This window comes from Penaeus chinensis, chromosome 6, assembly GCF_019202785.1.
Source record: "Penaeus chinensis breed Huanghai No. 1 chromosome 6, ASM1920278v2, whole genome shotgun sequence".
NCBI classification, from domain to species: domain Eukaryota; kingdom Metazoa; phylum Arthropoda; class Malacostraca; order Decapoda; family Penaeidae; genus Penaeus; species Penaeus chinensis.
Window position 1 is genome coordinate 4,157,619 of NC_061824.1, and position 7,500 is coordinate 4,165,118.

Genomic DNA, 7,500 nt, shown 5'->3' on the forward strand with positions numbered 1-7,500 from the left:
AATATATATCAAGATTTTTCAGCGTCGAGAATAATAACACTGTCGACTGCACACTTGGAAAGAAAATTATGCACCTGCCGTTTTGCGAAATTCAAAAAGTGGGCGTGATTCCTTGGTGTCTTATTTCGTCGTGAAAGTGACGTCCCATACACATACATAAACCTACATACCCAAACCCATAGACATATAACACACACATACACACACACACACATACACACACACACATACAAACATATACACATACACACACATATATAACACACACACACACATACACATAAACATATACACACATACACATACACACACGCACATACGCGCACATACACACACATAAACCTACACACCCAAACCCATACACATATAACACACACACACATATACACACACATACACACACATACACACACACACATACACCACACACATACACACACATACACACACATACACACACATACACACACACATACACACACACGCATATTTATATATGTTTGTATACTACGTAGAAGTACACGTGTGTGGTCAACAGCAAAGAAAGGCTTTCCTAGAATGTGATATAGTAGAGCTTTGTCATGAGGAAATTATCAAATATTATTCTGTAATGCCTATCATTATCTATATCAGTATCTCTCTATCTGTATCCAACTATATATGTATACTCCATACCCAAATTCCTCATTTTCAAGGCATATTCTAGGCTGACACCAAAATACTAAACAACTAGACCTGCTTCAAAAAAATATGTAAATATATAAATAAATTTCAAAAGGTAATAACAGAAAATTTCCTCGCCAAATCTGCGAGGATCTTAGCATCATTTAGCTGATATTTTTAACTAATAAGCTTTGCAATTCTAAAGCAATGATTCACATCTTTGGATAAAATCAATAATTAATAAAAGGACTAAGAATATATTTTCTTCCCTTAAAATCTGGGAGGGAATTTTGTTCATAGATGCAAGGGGGTTGGGGGGGGGGGGGAGGAGGAAGGACAAATTCCAAAAGCTAAGATAAATCTAATTAAGAGAAATCAAGATGCTAACAGTTTTAGGTAACCATCCCATAAGAATGCTTTATTATTATTAACCATCCTCGCGAAAACAAAATCAATCAAATCAATCCCTCAATGTAATGTAAAGATTTTTCTTCTTAAACAACTATAAATTCACCTCTAATACAGACCCATCCCCCTTTAAGATATCTTTTGCTATATTCTCTTCTACACACCCACAAATCGGCTTGTCTGAATATCCAAATACGTTTTTCTCTTCTATTTATCCACTCGTTCGTGGTCAGCATATCCATATGACTCTTCACATCTTTTCACCAGGTACCAAACCTCTGGTGTATTATTGAAGATTTCATTCTCATGTATTGTGAAGATCACCCTTCGTAGGCTAATATTTCCAGGGTTTCTTGATCATTCTGAAATTACTCGGTAGAGAGTAGTATCTATGATGTCTCCCAATTAATGACTGAGATAGGTTTTGTTTGTATGACTACAACTCTTCTGTTGTACTGAGGGAATCTCTCTCTCTCTCTCTCTCTCTCTCTCTCTCTCTCTCTCTCTCTCTCTCTCTCTCTCTCTCTCTCTCTCTCTCTCTCTCTCTCTCTCTCTCTACACACACACACATATGTGTGTGTGTGTATATATATATATATGTATATATATATATATATATATATATGCAAAGTTTGTTGATTATTTTGAATAATTCTGGGGAGACTTTAAATGACATTTCTAATAGATCTTTAATTCTGTTCATTGTAGACTTTATTGCATCTTATATATTCGTCTTTACTGTCTTGGAACTTGAACACATGCATAACAAATCATTCTACATTAAATCTAATATCAATGTATTGTGACTATAGACGGTGGATGGCTGCATCGCCCTCGCGTCTCGTCTCAGAGAGAGAGAGAGAGAGAGAGAGAGAGAGAGAGAGAGAGAGAGAGAGAGAGAGAGAGAGAGAGAGAGAGAGAGAGAGAGAGAGAGAGAGAGAGAGAGAGAGAGAGAGCATTAATGGTGTGTAAGCGAGTTTAAAGTGTGAACAAGGTGGTTGCTGTGGAAGTGTTGTTCAGCTCTGGAGACATTTTCTGTATAAACAGGGATTCTGAAATAATAAGATCTTGGCGGGAGGAATAGGACGAAAGTATGTGTTAGAAAAAGAATGTGAGTGTTGGAGGGAGTGCTCTCCTATGGATGAGAATGATGGTCTGCTCAGGGGGAGGCCAGTTCGAAATGACTTGCCTCTACGTTCTGATATGCGGTGACGTAACCATCGTGAGGTTGACTCCACGTACCTTGCTTGGCAGCTAGGACAGGTAAATAAATACACTACATTAGAACATAGATCAGAATGGCAACTCCTAGGTTCTTTTAAGAACTTGTAAATAATGTTAGTGTTGCTAAAGACAAAAGTGAACTTAATTTATGGTAATTACAGAGGAGAGATTTTTATTGTTTTCTTATTTCAAAACTTAGTTTACCCACATATGGTAATTTTATATATCTTTGATCCCTCTTAACAGTTAGCACAGTAAGTTTATTTGAAAATAAATTACACAGGAACTTACTTGTCGTTTTATCAAAAATATGTAATGGGTTTCCATTTGTTACAGAGAATTTTCTTTAGAAAAATCATTTCATCATGGAAAGTAGACCAGCTACTGCATAGGCTCTGGTGATGAGTGTTTTTATGCTATTGTCATCATCACGCGAGCAACACGAAGGCGAAGCTGATGCTATATGAACGGGTGAAACCAACAAGCTGGGACGCCTAAAATTTAATAACATCGCGAAAATTTGAAGTGGATTCTATACAATAAATACGGCCAAGAGGACAAGGTACAGATGGGAAAAAAAAAAAAAAAAAAAAAAAAAAACAGAGGCGCCTTATGACTCAAAGTGGCGAGATCATCCTGTGACAGAGGGTGACACCACGTAATAGACCAACAGAAGCAAAAAAGAAATCACGAATGCGAAACAACAGCGATCGCAATAAAGATCACAGTGAACAAGAAATAAACTCGGGTGGCAGGTAGAAAAGGTTAGAAGTGATAAATAGTGTTAAAACTGTACTGGGATATAGAAAAGTCCTGATGCGGGTATCTTTCCAACCATAAGAAATAATTCAGTCATAACCAGCAAGGGCGTGACCAGACGAGCTCCAAATCGAAAATAAAAGGACGCTTAGTGTCTGAGACTGTGGACTGGGTTCGCGGAGTAGCGTCCAGTAGCCGTGTTCATCTCGGTGAGCCCGGTTGAAGTATTTTAGTGCACCACTGTGATGGAACAGACGAACAGGAATTAGACATGGAAGACAGTAACAAGGGAGTGCCATTCTGGAACATAGTCACGCTTAGGAGGAAAATGAAGATTTATATGAACATGTAATGAAACAATTTGATTATCAAATTTAACTAATGCTGTGGCAATATTGTGTTTATAGTTAATGGTCAAAATGGTAATAGACATCAAGGTCATATATAAATATTATGTTAGATATAACTTTATTAACAGCTAATGCGAATGTTTAGTTTAAGTTGAGTTTAGTTAAGTGTAATTAGATAATTAAATGCTTTCTAAGATTAATACCTCAGCAGAAATGTGAAGTCCTGTTATTTGAAGTCCTGTTATTTTCAGACGGAGCGTAAGATTTATTTTTTGTCTATCAAGTATTTGCTTTTGTCATGATCATTACTTTTACTTGTTGATGTTTGATTCCTATTTTCACATAGAAATACAACCACATTTGTGTTTGTTATAATTAACTGTCTGTTTTTCTTAAGATAATATTTCTCTTAGTATGATATTCAATTCACTGATCATGTTTACAATAATTTATCTATTTGCTTGTTGACATTGACAGTGAATAAATTACTTTTATAATGATATTTTGTTTTATAACATTTTATTCATGAAGATATATAATATAATTTTGAATATTGTTGATTTTGTTTTCATCATGTTTCATGATTGATAATTATATAACAGTGAGTCATAACTGTCTAGTTGTATCTAAAGAGTTAAGAACACAATTGATATCTTATCTATTTTTTATTTTACGTAAAGTTTGGTATTGTAATTTTATTATATTGTACTGATAATATTAAGCTTAGATAATCTTCCTGTGAATATTATTCCTAAACTCATCTTAGCCGATGTTACAGATCAGATGTTTCCAAGGGGAAACCTAGGATCTTTTTTTATGATGTGTCTCTTAGTGTTGCGTTGCTCAATTAAGATCGTTGATAAAATATGAATATTAGCTCATTATGCTTGTGGATCACCGTTCTAAATCACATCTGACTCCTCGGCGGTGTGCGAGCGTGAGAAAGCGCCCTCCCGCTTCGCTGCTGTTGCCCTAGTAGCAAGTGTGAGGAAGGGGCTCTACTCAGTATAAGGCAGAAAGCAGGAAGGGAAATGAGTTTATGAGCAATCGAAAGTCATAGTAGAATATATGTTGATAAGTGACACGAAGATCACGAAACGTTTATTTTATAAAATGTGTAACCGTAACCTTCAGCTAGAGTATTGCTTGGAAAGCTTCAATATATATAGGAATATATTACACATTACCCTTGAGCTAGGGGACTGCTTCGAAAGCCTTAATATATATAGGAATATATCACTGAAAGATCTTCATCCAGTGCTGTTGTTTCATACCTTCCCTCTCCTTATAGCTATAGGAAAGGTAAGTTCCAGGAAAAGGCCGTGTGGGGATGACTCTTATCCGGTGTGGGTGATTCACCTTGGTTCAGAAGGAAAATGGGGATTTGATCCTGAGTGCTTCCTAATTGGGTTGGATATCGAAACATCAAAGGTAAAATCAAAAGAGGAATAATATGAAGTGGGGGAACTAAAACAATAGTCATTTGGAACGATTTTGAAAATCTTTGTTTCTCAAGCGGCATTTGTAATTACTAAATTGAATAAAAGATTAGATGCATATTTTGGGTCGTGATTTTGATCAGGCACTTTAATAATTAGAACAATCCATGGGATAGAGAATATGGTGTAATTATCACGTGGGACTGAATCGCCTAAATCGGGAAGAGATCCTTTAAGGCACTGAGTCAGCAGGGAAAAACCCGTGATGTTGTTGCATTATGAGCTGGGAGTGGAGAAGATCGTGTGTGTGCATGAAGTGTTAGAAGAGGCGATTAATGTTGCTTCTCTTTCGTAGTGGACTAAAGGGTAGTAATAAGGGAATCAAATATTCAACGTGGAGAATCATTTTTATTTGAGCCTCCGAGAGATAATGCGAATGCATACATATTTTTCCCAGAAAGTGTAAATCTGTCTAGGAGCAAACCTCCCATAGTTGAATGTTAACAAAGTCCCAATGGAAACCACAAGGAAGTTAAACAGTGGTAAGATTACTAATCTTAAAAAGGAAGTATTTATAAATGAATTATTAAATATCCATCCGTCTTTCTTTAAGAGGATGAGCCACTTACCATCTTCAACGCTTTCTATCATGAAATTATTAAGAAAAGTAAGACAATCGTTTTCAGCACTGTAGCAGGGAGACGTTGCGGGCTCTGCAGTCATACTTGTACCCTGTGGCAAAAAGAACGGACCAATAAGACGTGGTCTTAATATCCGACGGTGAAAAATGTGAATTTGTGGCCATCTTACAATTGTTACTTGTCAGAGACTGAAATAGTAGGGGACTAGGTAGTTCATTGCATAGACGTAGTTTGCATGCTCGGAAAAGCAACATTTTCCTCATGGATGTTATGATGCACAAAAAGTAAGTATGTAAGAACAAAAACTACACATACATGTGAGTCATGAGATTTCATCATTGCAGATTAAAGTTTATCATTGCAAGCTGTAGAATATACAATAAGCAAGTATACCGTATTTATATATTTTTATAGTGGCTCGTAATATTGTCAAATAATTATTATTATATATATATATATATAATAAATGATATATCTATACAATTTCAAAGATCTGTTTGATTAACGATACATACAAGAAAATTTAATTTTTCCTTAGTTTTACGCAAGAGACTGGATTTCTTACATGATGCTCAGAAAAACTAATGGTTTAAGGTAAGGTGAACCGTAAATTTATTCTTATATACTAGCAGTTTGAAATAGCAATGAAACTTTCATAGTGATGATATTGATATGCTCATGCTTGTGATGATAGCATAATCAAAAATACCTCCAGACCAGTGGTTTTCAACCTGTGCGTCACGACTCACGTGTTGCACGATAACCATCCCTGTTAGTTGCATAAAGAAGTTGCAAATAAGTAGTTCTTGACTTTGAAATCACCGCCTTTTAGGTCTAACTCAAAGGTTAACTTTCTATATTTTATCCTGAATTAACCTAAACTAAAGTCTATTAATGACTGCAGATTATTGATTGTTTATAGAACAAATTAAAGGAGTTGTAGATTTTCAATAGAATACTATAACTGTATACATACATTTGTATTCGTATTTACACGGAATAAAAGGTGGCGCTTTGCAGATATTACGATATAATTATATGTATATAATTAACGAAAACACCTATAATTTCCTGTCAATTTCTGGTTCCCGAACTGGTTTACTTCACGGTCTTCCCAAAGTACACAAACTAAATATTCCATTATCTCTTCTATCGGCACCTTTAACTATAACACTACAAAATTCCTTGTGCTCGTCATATTTCCTTTAACTATCAATTAGTATACTATAGAAAATTCTGCATCTTTTGCAAATTAAATCACATCCCTTAACTTTAGACAACCAATCACTATGGCGAGTTTTGATATAAAGTCACTCTTTACTAATGTTCCCCTTCATGAGACGACAGATATTATAGTAAACTATTTACACACCTCCCAGCTTGCCAAAATTGGATTAACAAAAGAAGACTTTAAAAAATGACTAAATCTTGCCGCCCATCTTTCAGTGTTCACTTTTGATGATTGTCTTTATACCCAGAAAGACAGGGTAGCTATGGCCTCCCCACTGGGCCCTTCCTACGCCAATGCATTTCTTTGCTACCATGAAAATAAATGGCTTGGGCAGTGTTCGCCAGAATTCCAACCTTTACACTACCGACGATACATTAATGACACTTTCGTAAATCTGTTGCTAAATTATCTGAACTCCAAACACCCGAGTATTAAATTCACCCACGAAACACGACTTAACAACCAACTACCTTTTTTGAATACCGTTGTTACCAATGATAACGGCCTCTTTCATACTATCATATACCCTAAACCGACCTTCACTGGCCTCGGCCTCCATTTCCTTATACCCCATATATATACAAAATCAATAGCATAAAAACACTCATCACCAGAGCCCCTAACCTATGCAGTAGCTGGTCTACTTTCCATGATGAAATGATTTTTCTAAAGAAAATTCTCTGTAACAAATGGAAACCCATTACATATTTTTGATAAAACGACAAGTAAGTTCCTGTGTAATTTATTCTCAAATAAACTTACTGTGCTAACTGTTAAGAGGGATC